Below are 14,646 nucleotides of genomic sequence, written 5' to 3' on the forward strand. Positions count from 1 at the left end.
GCCCCAGCAGCTTCAGTAATGACCTACTTGGAATCAACTGGAACAAGCACAGACCCACTGGATGATTCAGGCACTCTACTCATGTGTCTTGACATTTCTTTGATAATAACAGCTATGAACAACATACAGAGGAAACTTCAGAAAGTTCACATTGCTTATGATGGTGGTTGTGAGATGAATAAAGAGATAGGAAAGAAGCCAAAACACAAAAGTGTTTGATTTTCAGCTTTTTCTCTAATCGTTTTCTTTTTGGTAAACAGGGGATGGCTTTCTTTTTCAACCAAAATACACTGTCACTTATTTCAGATGATAATTTATTCAAATAAAACAATCTGAGAAGAAAGAATCAATATTTGTTCAAACTTCTCACAATTCATAGACATACACACCTGTGATGATATGTTGCAGCTGAGATTGCAAACATTCAGAGGCTTAAGTTGCATGTTGGCTCTCTTGTTATTTACTTAGTCCATTTATGCCATACTTTATACAGTGAGTTTGGTTTGCACTGGTGTTTTGTAATTAAAAATACTGCAGTCCTGCCATAATGGTGTGGAAAGTTCAAATCTTACTAATTTATTATATACACTAGAAACCATATTCACTGTGAGTGGGAGGGGACAGGGTGGATTTTGGCTTCATATTGGTGTCACATATGGGAGGCGCATCAACCTATTCTGTTCCATATCTTGGTCAGCTATTGTTGCCAGCATATATTCAGAGGCCACTGATGAAAAGACAAGATGATCCTGCAGTGTGTTGGAAAGGTAACCAAATCTAAGCAGTGTCAGTGGAGACAAAGACAATAGTTCATACAGAATCCTGACAGAGACCAGACAGGGCTTCAGTACTGCAGTGAACTGTGAACAATCTCAATATAATTAGCCATAGAGCCCAAAACCGTTTTTTGTTCCGGGCTGTTAACATGTTCATTTCTGCTGTAAAGTTGTAATAAGCCACGTAATTAATATGGGAGGTCTATGGGGATTGACTTGCAGTCCCAGAGGTTGCTGTTTGCCTCCACCAAGAGGGTTATGTTTTTGGTTTGGTTTGGAAGTTTGTCAGGAGGATTGCTGAAAGACTAGTCAGCTAGATATCGTGAAACTTGGTTGAAGGCTGGAGTATTTACCAAGGATGAACCCACAAAATTCTGAATCTGAATCACAAGGCTGACATACAAATTATTTATCCTTTTGGGTAGTGTTGGAATATGGCTGAATAAATGCCGTACATCTTAAAATCAAATAGATGGTAGTAAAGTGCAATAGTGACCAAATATAGCCAATTTTAGAAATATGATGACTCCATATTACAATCCACGTTCATGGGTACTATTAATCGTCTGGGATAGCCGACACATGTAGCAGCTCAAACTTCATACAGAAAGCAGTCGTTATGGAGTGCTCGGGGAAAGTGTTTCCAAGGGTAAAAAAAAAAAAAAGCACATTTCTGCAATTTTTCTCTCAAACTATGATGTGACATATGGAAATGGAAATGCTCTCATATCATTCAACTAATTGTAGCCTTCTTACATCCAAATGCGAATTGTCTGCAGTAAATTCCACCAGACATTTTTTGGAAACATTTTTTATCTTGACGCCTCTCGAGAACAAGCCGTCATATTGACCTTGAAGTCATTTCTTCCTTGTGAACATACAGTTTTTCACAACAGCTGTTTCAATAACAAGTTTATGATGTTATTTCACTTCAATCAAGGGTTAGGGTTAGGGTTAAGTGTTTTCTGGCTCTCACAATTCTTATGTTATTTTAGCATTACATAAATGTAAGGCTTCAGCTAGGCACAAATATAGTTTGACATCATTCTAAAAGTTTTAGAAATATATCCAGACATAGTATATATAGTGGTTTTACTTGTAGACTTGCATATCATAGGAGAGTGGAGTATTGGTCTAGGGCCTATTTGTCTCACTCTCCCATTGTGGCCATTTTCACTTACATCATATGAAGGGAAGTAAACACCAATATACACAAACATATCATCAAATTGTCACAGATATACAATTGTGCAATTATGCAAGTTTGACATTTTGGTCAGATTTCAGTGGTATTATGATAAATGGTGAGAAAATCTGGTTTAAAGTAAAGGAAGCGTGGGTTTATACTGAACATCCAAAGAGCACTGAGTCTCTCATCACTTCTTGCATTTTGCCACAAGGCAAGTCTTCATTATGACCCAGTTTTTTAATGTCCCCCTATAACAGGACACCTTCTGCCTTTGTGTAAGTACAGTAGAAGACGCTGACAGGATATAATACCACAGAATCTGCAGACTTACTTAAGCAGCACAGATACTGAATGTGTGTGTGAGCTTTGATAGTTCCTACCGTCTGAACCCTTGCATGAAGAACTTTACCTGACACGCTCAACATTTTGAAAATAAAATTAAACATAAAACATATACATAAGCCTAAACAAAGAGCAATCATAATTGTCACTCTGTCTCTCTCTCACTCTCTCTCTTTCTCACACACACACACACACACACACACACACACACACACACACACATCTCCTGTCAGTCCCATTAGATGCCCTTGTTGTCCTTTATTAATGATGCCTCTTGTCTGTGGTGATGACATCAGACAGGAAGTGAGAGGAAGGATGACAAACAGACTCTGTCAAAGTCCTGCTGTAAATTTATTGGGGTACAGGGCTGGTGTTTGGGGGATGATGGGGTCACGAGGGTGGTGAGGGAGGGTCACCTGCCCTCCTGCTTGCTCACCTCCGCTCTGGCTGTGTGATTAATGGTCAGAGCCTTTAAATCAGCCGGAGGGTCTGCGGTGTTGAGGAGTCACAGAGGCGGAAACACAAAAAAGGAGAAAAATGAGGTGGGATTTCTGTTCGGAGGAAAAATACAACCCTGTGTCGCTCTTTTACTGCTCAGGTCGTGACCAAATAGCTCTCTGTTATGATTGGGCCTTATGGGTTATTTTGTCTAGCAGCGAGGTGGTGACAGCTTCTGAGACAGAGGAAGTGATGTGACTGTCAGCAAGACCGTACAGAGAACACAAGCTGAGTGTTAATCTGTCGCTGCGACCACAGCTTCCATTGTTTTGAATTGTAGCTTGAGCTGTTACAGGATACAATTCAGACCTCAAAGTCACAGCCACCTTCCAGATCTCCCATGATGCATTTGTTGTGTTCTTTTAGCCTAACAATTCACCCATTATTGCCTTCTTATCAGTTCTGAAGTGTTTAGTGAACGTGCCCATACCTCTCATACCTGCTTTTTTCACTAGTCAGTTTTCTGACTCATTATAGTATTTTTATCTCACCTCTTTCAAACAACTCGTGCAAATTACAAATAACTGCTTATAAGATTAAAAATCTTGAACAGCTAAAGTTACCAAATAAAATGAGCTGCTCTGGTGGATTATTTTCGGTCCATAATGCAGCAGTAGGTTAGCATGCATGTCCTAAAAACAGGAGATATAACTACATGTTTTACTACATGAAGAAAGGTTTATCTCATCTTACTGTATCTGTACATGTGTTTGCTTTTTGTTTAAATAAATGAGACAAAGGCCTTTAAATGCACACAGTCCTGATCCATTCAAGGCTTGCCTATCTTAATTATTTGTCATTGTCAGGTGGTAAAAACTTGAAACTTCAGTCCAAGTCAAGCTTCAAGTTGTCATTTCAGTAGCTTAAGTCTGGCGAACAGCCTGATATTTTCTAACAGTAAAACAGAGGAGAGTACAACATGTGTGACTTTGCCTTCAACTTGGTAGAAGTAAAACTAAAAACAACCTACATGATTATATACAAGAACTACAAAACACAAGTTCTCATTTACAAAAAAGTGGAGTTTCTGGTAGAGATTTGGCACATACACAAAGCCCAACCATACTCACACACACACACACACACATCCCCTGCTCTCTTTCTACGGCCCTGTGCTAATTAAAAGCTCATCTGTTTCATTCTTTTCTCTGCAGTTTCCTCCTCTGCTGGCTGGCTGCTGCCTTGCCATTATAGCCTTGACCTGGTTCACACCAGATAATATATCACCCTGTAAAGCTAGCCACTATAGAAGCTGACCCAGCACCCAATTGTTATGCTAAGGAAATGAAATGTCACATTTGAAATGTGTTAATGCTCCGAGGTACAACATGTTGAACGTTGAGCACGATACTCTGGAAAATACACTTATTTGGAAAAGTTACATAAAAGAATAAAAAATGAGTGGTTGTGTGACATCTCAAATCTGTAGGAGTGCAGGCAGGTTGATATGCTCACCAAGGATTTCCCTGCTGAAAAATGTTGTCATGCACACAATTCTGAGATGTATGCAGCTGTGATACACCTTACAGCCCAATTCTATTTTTTTTTCATACTTGGGTGTTGCCAGTGCTTATAAAGTTGTGTTGTAAGTCAGTAATTGACACCACAACCTTCTGAGTACTGAAATGGAGCTTTTATGTTATATGTACACCACAAACTGAACGAGGTCAAGATAGCAGTGACAATACAGTCAACCTTTCTTGGTGGTAATTTGAGATTTCACTGACCTCTCCTTTCACTCTGATCAGCCCAAGTGTCACAGAGGGGTGAAAGTAACACAGTGCTCAGCAGCATTATTGAGCAATAATGGGACATTACAGGACAGTGAATTTCAAATCCATGAAGAATAAGATGATAATTGATAAATCTTCATGTTTCCTGTTAGGTCTTGTCTTCCTGTTTGATGCATCTTTACTTCCAGGATGTGGAATCAGATGCTTACAAATTCACATAAAACCAACAGTCCAGTGTGACTGTCAGTACTTTTGGCAGGGTCAAGGCCTGATCTGCTTGAGAACTCTGATGCAAAAGTTTCCTCAAGAACCCTGTTTAGTTAATCAGTTACCACCGAAGCGCTGCATTTTGTGAAATGCATTTGCAAGTATTTCTGAAATTCTCTGAAATTACTAGCATTTACAAAACAACTGGTTCAATTTTGCACCACTTCTCTGATTTAGCAAAGCAAAATGAACAAGAGGAGAAATTTATCTAGAGCTTCCATGATCACTGTAAAAAAAAAAAAAAAAAAAAAAAAAAAATTTACTGTCTGTCTTCACCATTTCTCCATGTAATCCCACCTTTGAAACATCATACAGTTTGATCTGAATGTAAGACAAGATGAGGAAAGAATGACGCCTCATCCTGTCCAGTGAGAACTGCTTGTTGCTGGGACTTGAGGGGATTTCCTTCTTCCATTTTAATAGGAAAATAACGTTAAATCATGTGCAAGAAGTGGAGAAAACAGCTGAAACTGTCAACTTGGGGCTTATATCTCATTACTCTCAGTACTCCAATTTAATATCCACTGTGCTCGTGTCAAAGTTATTGTTTTGCACTTAGCGTTATCTTCTTTTATGATGAAGAAGCACATGAAAATTAAAAGAAAAATGCAGTTTCTAATCTCTGAATGAACATATCAAAATGTTAACCAACCAGGGGCAGTTTCTAGTGAAGAGGCAACCCCACCAACATATATAGTATTTAGTATAAAGATTTTTAGTTTTATGTCTTGCAATGTCTCCTCCTCCACTTCACCGCCTGTATATAGAGAATGATTATTAGTAAAAAAAATCCTGTCTGTCATTTATTTTGCGTCATATAGTTCGTCCAGAAATAACACAACACACAACTTTGTCCAGTATGTGTCCTGTGATGGAAATTTAAGATGTCAATCATACATACAATACTCTAACAATTAGTCAGAACCACTTAACAACGTCAAAGATACCCATGTGAATGATTGTTAGATAACTGTAAGAATGAATTTGGGCTAAATACAGTTCATTAGATGCTTTTTTAAAAAAAGAATAAATCTCTTCTCAAGAGTTCATTTAGCTTCTCCATTCATGAATCACACTTTCCCACACACTCACTCTCAACACACACTCAAATTGTTCATGCATCAGTGTGGCACTGATTTACGAGCCACTGAATATTTCTTAGTGATGCCTGTTGCTGCCGTTGTCTTTCATGTCTTACACACACACACACACACACAAACACACACACACACACACGCATGTACACACACTGAGACTGCTGCCCTTTCATGTGTGGAAAAAGGCAACTGCAGGCACCAGCTGTTAAAAACCGAAGCAGATATGCCCCTCTCCCCAGAGCAGTTGCTTTTCTGCAGCTCGGTCACACACGTATACACACATAAATGTATACGCACACACACACATTCCTGTGCCGTTATAAAATGTCATTGGATTTGACGTAGTGCTGACTGCCATTTACCCAGGAGAGCTTCTGGTTGGGTGGGAAGGAGGCTCAGTGTGTCTACAGTTTCAGAAAGAGCAATATCTGAAAATGAATCAGAAAATGACTCAAATCACAGGATCACTTTGTGTCTCCTGCTGTGCCTCCTCCTCTCATCTCCTTTCCTCCTTTACTCTACCCTTTTTTTCAGTTTTAACTTCTTCACTTTTGGTTTCATTTCCTCCTCTTTTATTTTAATCTGCACTCCTTTCAATTACTTTTCTTCCCTCCTTTCTCCTCTTCCTTCCTCTCCCTTTCTTTTCCCCTTCTTTCCTCTCTTCTTTTCTCCTCTCCTCTCCCCACCTGTTGCTTGCTCTCCTTTCCTCCTCTTTTCTGACCTCACCTCTCCTCTTTTCTCCTGCTTTCCCTTCCTTTTATCTTCTCACCTTTCCTTTGCCTTGATTTCCACTACTCCCCCCTCTCCTTTTCTGTTCCCTCCTTTCCTTTCTTTTGCCCTCATCTTCCTCTCCCTTTGTTTTTTCTCTCTCTTCTTTCTCTCTCTCCTCCCTTCTGTCCTCTCCTTTTTTCTTCTGCTTTCCATTCCCTTTCTCTTCTTTTCTCTTCATCTCCTTTCCTCTGCTCCTTTACCTCTCCCTTTTTCTCTTTTGTCCTTATCTTTGATTTCATCTTCCCTTGTTCCCTTTCCTTTCTTCTGCTGCCCTCTCATTTCCAATGCTTTCCTCACATCTCTTCTCCTGTCCTGGTCTTTCCATTCTTTTCCTTTCCTTTCTTCCCCTCTTTTCCTGCCTCTCCTCTCGGTTTCACTCTTTAGTGCAGTTTTCTGCCATCACCTGCTGAATCACCTCTCCTCCTCCCCCTCTAGTTTTGAGTTACACCAGATGTGGACCCTCGCTGTTCGGGAGACTGATTGATTTTAGGCCTCACCGCAATCCAGCTGTTGTATTTGTGAGTTGCTGGCAAATGAGGTGCTCTTACTTACATCTTGTCGTATCTAGCAATGTATGTACATATATTTGTTTTTATTTGCACAGGTTTGTATCTTGTGTGAACCGACCCTTTAAACTATTGTGTAACATGCAGTGTCAGCAGCAGAGAACAGTTTTCGACTTGAGCCCTACACTGAGTTTCTTTTCCTTTCTTTTCAGTTCTTAGTGGAGCTGACCCACAACAATAGATCACTCCCTATCTACTGCTACAGAAGTTTGTGTGTAACTTGTGTGTACTGAATGTCAGAATACTCTTTGTCTCTCTGTTAGTTGCACATTGTGCATCCAACACTCTGCGTGCGTGTCAGTTTATCCCAGCCTGAATGTTTCATGTGTGTTTTTGTGTTTGTGCATGTGCACGTCTTTCAGTCATCCATACCTGCTCACTTCAATTTGTGCTTCTACACTAGCGTACTGTGTGTCTGCGTGCATGTCGGTTAGTGCACAAGTGCAGGTGTGTCTGCCATTATTTGATCCATCAGTGTGTGAGTACAAGTGTTTCTGTGCAGAAGCCTGTGTGTGTGTGGGTGTGAGCACAAAAGTGCACCAATTCATGCCTTTGTGTAAGTGTGCACATATGGGAAAGTGTTGGTGTGCCTGCCTGTTGGTGTGTTACCTTTAAATCACCATGTGTTTTCCTTCTCTCTCTCTCTGTGCCTGTGTGTGTGTACATGCACTCTTTGGACCTTAAGGACATTTCTAGAAAGTGAGGACATTTTGAGATGGTTAGGGTAAGCATTGGAGGCTAAGAAATCCATGAGAAGCAAGATGGGTCCTCACAAGTATAGAAACACCGACATGTGGGTGTACATATAACATGTACTATATGTGCAGGAATGTCTGTCAATGTGTGTTTCTACAACTGTGTATGAGCATGTGCGTGTGTTCCGTGTTACACACTTGCAGTCCCTGAGCGTGCGTGAGTGTGTGAGCGGCGGTCTCCCGGGCCGGGCCATAACAGTGATGGATGGGCCGTGTGTGGAGGCCGTTATTATTTGTTATGTGAGCGGGTGTGTGTGACTGGGCCAAGGGGGCCATACACCTGCTGCGCGTCCAGAGAGCCCCGGCAAGAGAGAGAACAGCTGGACGCATTGATTTAGCGGCTCGCTCCCCAGGCTGCAGGAACAAATCAAGCAACAGCTAATAAAAACGGCCTTTATGATGGCTGCTCCATTTGCCCTCCAAAACAACTGGCTACATCATGTGTTTTTCTAACGCCCGCCGCCACACAAAATTAAATCCTGGGCTAAGGTGTCGCTTCTGGATGCTGTGAAGCTCAGGGCTTAATGTCTGGCTTTAATGCAGCGGGGGTAATCAATGTTGCATGGTGTACAGTATGTGTATGAGTCTGTTTGCATGCACTCGCATCAATGAAAGTGGATATATTATGTGTGTGAGTTATATAGTCAGTTTTTCATGTTTGTTCAAGCACATGTGTTTTTAAGCATGTTTGTATTCACACCTACATGTTAATGCAATCAATACTTTTCAAGGTGCCGTAAGTGTTTACTCAGAGTCAAATTGTGCTGTGTGGCTGAATGCGGTTTGGACATCTCTGTGTTAGTGTGTGTGTGTGTGTGTGTGTGTGTGTGTGTGTGTCATAAAAACAGAAAGTGTATATGTTTACATGTGTGCTTTTTTGAGGGGCAGAGGGTACTTTGTATGAGTCAGCCCTGTTAAGGCTGTTCCGTACAGAGCATTGGGTGCAGCTGTGCTGTGTGTCTGTGCTGGCAGATGATACAGTGGCTCTATTGTGAGTCTATTGTGAAGCTTTTATGCCTGCTGAGCCTGTGGATTCAGAGGAACAGATTAACTAAGCTTTTGCACTTTGTTTTAGACACATTCTGCAACCAGAGACGTGTGTTATTTATCAAGCAGGTGCACCAACCTGGAAGTGTCATCCAAGGTTGGAATTGTGGTTCTCCGAAGATTTGCAATAAACATATCTGTGGGTCTACACAGACAATGGTGTTAATGGTGATCATAGACTGCAGAGGGAAGGAGTCGCACCAACAACAACACATCATGTGGACATGAGGAACAAGCAAGCTGACTGGCTTATCTGTTGATCAAACTGTTGGGGGGTGGGTTTGGAATGGAAACAAATAGTTAAACCTTATAATAATGATAATAACGCTTTGGTGAGGAAGGAAAACTCACCTCAACCACCACCAATGTGTAGCATCCACATGGGTGATGCACAGCAGCCATTTGAGCTTGAGGTGGATAAGGAGGGAAACACTTAGCCAAATACACAGGGGGATGATTAGGTGGCCAGATGGAGAGAGCCAGGTTGGGAATTTTGCCTGGACATCGGGGATGCCCTACGGTTTACCACGGGATCTTCAGTTTAACCTCTCATCCAAAGGACAGCATCTCCAGCAACACAGCAACCTGGGGCATTGGGATTTTTGATCCTGACCAACCAATACCACTTCTAGCTGTCTGAGTTAGGACACAGTGAAAGGAGTTGGTGACATCGCTGGTCTGCAGCTTGTCACCTGCAGCTCTTCAACGAACAGCTCACTGTGGCTGCTCCTTCTTCTACCGTTACTTCATTTTTTTTCCCCCTTTTTTTTCAAACTGATCCAGTGTCCAAAAATGCGGAAAATGGACATTGTCTTGTTTTGGAGACACATTTTTGATGAACAATCATGAAAGTGTTTCACTACTTAAATGCTTTTAATGTGGAGATGCAACAGCAGGAAATGTTCGGCTTGCATTAGCAGTAACTTAATACAGCTTATTTTACAGCAGTGTTGCCACAGACACCCATTTCCTAATACTGAAATTAATAATACTATAATAATGACACTGCCATACTTTCATCACTGGACCACAGGTTCAACCATTGTATTAATTAATTTGGTCATAGATAGTGACCTAACAGACACTTATTTGAATGAAAATCATTCTTTGTTCATGTGTTAATTTAATTGGGACAAAACAAATTTAGAAATGTGCCTTTGTTACTTAGCAGCTCATTTCATCTGTAATCTCTAGAGAAGGATCCACAGCAAAGGAAGATTGCAAAAATCACTGAGGACATTAAAATGGCACATTCCACTGGATAAACTAAGTTAGACACTAATTGCATAACATGTACTACTTCACCCCCCAAATAATTAGGTCTGCAAAGTATGTTCAAGAGAGTTTATCTGTGAAATTTTTGACCCCTAATGGCGCTGTTCAAATGTTTCATGTTTTCTACCAATGAAGGCATTAGAGCGCACAAATGTTAAGTTTAACATGCAGGTTGAATGCAAGTCAGCATTTCATCATCTGTAAAAAAGCTCTGCTGCTCAGCAGGTGATCACTGCAGGTGCATCTTTCAAAAGAAAAAAGACCTGCAAAATGATTCAACATGTCAGCCTGTCAGTCTGTATAATCATGACCTCATATGTCAAAAGAACTGCATTGACAAGAAGAAACAGCAGCGACAAACTTGAACCAACAAACTGGAATATGATGAACTTCTATTTCAGTTTTGTTCTGAGCAACGTCTGCCTTTTGTCAGTATGTGAGAGCAATATAGCAACATCCTGCTTCTAACTGTAAGCTAAAGTGCCCTGAGCTGTTGTGAACACTGACTTGCACAGCCACGATACACACTTAAACTCGCTGCTGCAGTAGAATGTGACCGTGCCAGGCACCCCTCCTCAATCTTTCAGTGATCTAACAGAATCTTCCGGCAGGTGACAGCTGCTGGGTGTGATGCTGTCAGGACAGGAAGGAAGAGGAGCCGACATTAAGCAGACAGGGCGCTACGTAGTCATCGCCGCCACAATGCGAGACACACAAAGAGGTGTCATGGTGTCGCCCCAGCAGCTGTATTAAATAACTAACGTGTGATGCTGTGGCCGATGCTGTCACATTGTTAAATGGCCTGAGTGTTGGTGAGTGACACCACTTAATGTCACGCCGTGAGGCTGATGAAAACAGACAGGCTTTATTGTGCAGTGAGCTGAGCCTGTCAGCTTGTTGTTGATGTGAGGGTCTTACGCTCTCCACTTGTACTATAAATACACCCCAATAATAGATTTGCAGGTCAACAAGCGGCAGTCACAGATTGGAGGAAAGATGAGGGAGATTCACAGCAAGCAGGAAATATTTACAGCTATGGCTCAGCATCTTATGACCTCGCCAATATTTGTAGCCACGAGTAATAAAATCTGATTCAATAATTGAAGCAAAACAGAGAAGCTGAGAGATTGCCTTTGACATTGTAGTCTCACCCACTTTTTCCTCTGCGATATCTATTTCAGGAATCCTGCCGGCCAAGCCAAGACTGTAAAAACCAAAGCTGGACTTCAGATGTTAAAGCCATCAGCTGCGTGCGTGCACATATACATACAGCGGATGAGCTTACGTGCTTGTTCGTATCAGATGCCTGCAGCACTTGCAGCCCGTTGCTAAACCATGGAGCTTCACCATTCCATCATCTTTATTCACCCGTGTGATAAAATCCCTGGCCAGTGTCAGAGACAGTGGTGGGAGATGGAAAAAGATGTGATGAGCCTGCTCACTGTGGCCCGTCCTTCACAAGGGTGTGATCACCCTGTAAAACACTCACGCTCCTCTATTCTTACAGAGGCACTGAGGAACCTGGGAACTGTGCAGGACCACAGTTCCTCCCTTACCTACAGTAGCTCTACAAGGTGTTGCATTGTAGCAAATCTCTGATAAAACTCAGTACATGCTTGCTGCCCAGAACCACATGGCAGAAAGACACATTAAGTGACTAGCTAGCGAGCACAGAGAAGTATTCAGCTTGTTTTAGCTTGTTTTCTGCTGCCCGCAAGTGGCCGAAACATTAGTTGATGGAGGACAGAGCTACAGACAATAGCTGTTTGACATTAAGGAGATTTGGGGAGCATTTCAGAAATTTACAACAGAAAGCCTGCATTAAAGACTGGAGGCGTATAGTTGAAAGATGATACTGATCAGGGAGTGTCTAGCAAAAAGGGGCTACCAGTTGACTTGCACGATTCAGTGTATTAGGAGCTGAAGCCATATCAGAGATGGATAATAATAATAATAATAATAATAATAATAATAATGTGTTTTGTCTCCCTAGGGTCTTCCAATTTAATCCAAGTAAAATAAGACATTTCTGGAATACCCCTGTAATACTTGTTATGTATTTAAACAAAAACCCATACACAAACTGTATTTGCAATGAAATGAGATACAGTATTTTTTGTCATTGTTCCTTTATTATTTGTTTTAAAAAATGTCCTTGTACATAGTGATTTCATAATTTGGTAAGAAATGGGGGCAGCACAGTGGCACAGCATCACAGCAAGAAGGTCGCCGGTTCGATCCCCGGGTTTCTGTGTGAAGTTTGTATGTTCTTCCCGTGCATGCGTGGGTTCTCTCCGGGCACTCCGGTTTCCTCCCACAGACCAAAAACATGGTAAAAGAATTGTCCTTAGGTGTGAGTGTGAGTGTGAATGGTTGTCTGTCTCTATATGTTGCCCTGCAATCGACTGGCGACCGTTTCAGGGTGTACCCCGCCTCTCGCCCGTTGACAGTTGGGATAGGCTCCAGCCCCCCTGCAACCCCGAAAGGTGTATAGAAGATGAATGAATGAATGGTAAGAAATGGCTGAAGACTCTTCCACAGTGAACATGGCTCCTTCAGGCTCTCCCTGCATGCTGCAGGTCAGATCAGGCTGTCCTTCACAGTCGCTGACCCAAGGTCGAAGTAAGACATAACCTCTCTGATATACACACTTTATGTCGTTCACCTTTGACCCCTCAGTCTCTGAGGTCAGACGGACCACACACCTCTTGCAGCAGGTGAGTATGAACTGTGGAATCTCGTAATTTTTACAAGTCTGGAGGCAGGTGGCGCTAAAGAGATCAATAGTCATCACCCTGTTATTTCAACCACTACTTTCAGCACCTGTCCATCACAAAATGAGATAATAATAATCATCGAAACCCACTTAGATATCGGAATCTGAAGCAAATGTCTCGACTACAGCTGAACACACTCGGTGTCTCTGGAACTTTCCGTCCATTTCAAGGCCATGTGGAAATGGATTGTAAGGAGCTATCGAGTTAACAGTGTTTCCATGAGAACACAGTGGTTATGAAGGTGCTATTTACACACACAGCAAGACGTCGCTGATAGTTGGACATTTATGCTCCTGAACAAGGCTTCAGTGGACGGCGGGTGATTCATACCCAGTGCCCACTGCTCCCAGGGAACAAGCCCTAAATTATTTGAAGGGGAAAAGGGCTGCCAGACTAAAAATTAAGGAGGAAAAAACTTTTCAACGTGAATTATTCACTGGACACGACTCGGGGGCCTCAGACGTCCCTTTACAGCCTGGCTCCCAGCTTCAGAATGCGTCTCCCTCCCGGTTCTTTTTTTTTTCCTGTGTTGCAGAACAGTCTACTAGCGCAACGCTGTTCGATCCAGTCGTCTTGTTTTATTATCACTCCTGAGATGTCAGCACAGACCGCTCTTTGTCACCTCCCAAAGTTGCTCTGAATTCTCACTGTGGCTGTTTCTGAGGAGGCGTATACAAGCCCCGGATGGTGGAAATGACATTTGCTCCTCGCACAAGTCTGGCGGGGACGGCGAGAGCTGCCATTTGGCAAAGCCATCAGGAGCACTTTACGTGTCTGACCTTCATGTGTCTACATGCAGTAAATATAAACCCCTTGCTTTTGTGGACGAGGCCTGAGCTCTCTGACTCCCAGAGGGAGAAACAGGGAGAGAAGAGCATGAGAGACAGAGGTGGAAAGAGAGGAGTTTAGCTGGGAAACATTTTGGGGTAAAAAAAAAACACTGTCATCTTAGCATGAATCACACAGCAGGGCGGCAACGTCCCATCCACGTTAGTGAAACTCACAATATTTTCCAGAATTAAATTCTGGTAATGGCTATCATCACTTCTGTGTTCACAGAAAATTTATGACTTTCAGCTGACAGCTTGTTGCGCTTCTCTTTGGCATGTGTTACAAGAGAAATGTTTTCAAGAAACACTGAAAAGAAAGTCTTGTAAGTTCACATAAATATACACAGACATATACATAAAGCACCAATATTCCAGGAATTTAAATTATTCCTGTACATATACCTGGCACTGGATACACATGCCATGATCAGAGTTGGTTTCCTCACTTACCTTTCGTGGTATCCATCCAAGCCAAAAGATTCGGCTTCATTTGCTCAGGTTTTAATATTCCATCTCTGAGAGTTTTGCCTCCTGTCCTGACAGCTACAGTTGAATTTTCATGCAACAATTATATCAAACTTCATGCATTACCCTAAATTTCTGTGGTGTCAGAAAGTCACACCCTGGATCACCGATATTACATGTTTGGTCTGCTTTTTATCATTTGACTGCTGACTTTTCACAGACGAAAATGCAGTAAGAGATGCAGTGGTAGTTCAGTTA

This window comes from Chaetodon auriga, chromosome 13 (genome assembly GCF_051107435.1).
Source record: "Chaetodon auriga isolate fChaAug3 chromosome 13, fChaAug3.hap1, whole genome shotgun sequence".
Lineage (NCBI taxonomy): Eukaryota > Metazoa > Chordata > Actinopteri > Chaetodontiformes > Chaetodontidae > Chaetodon > Chaetodon auriga.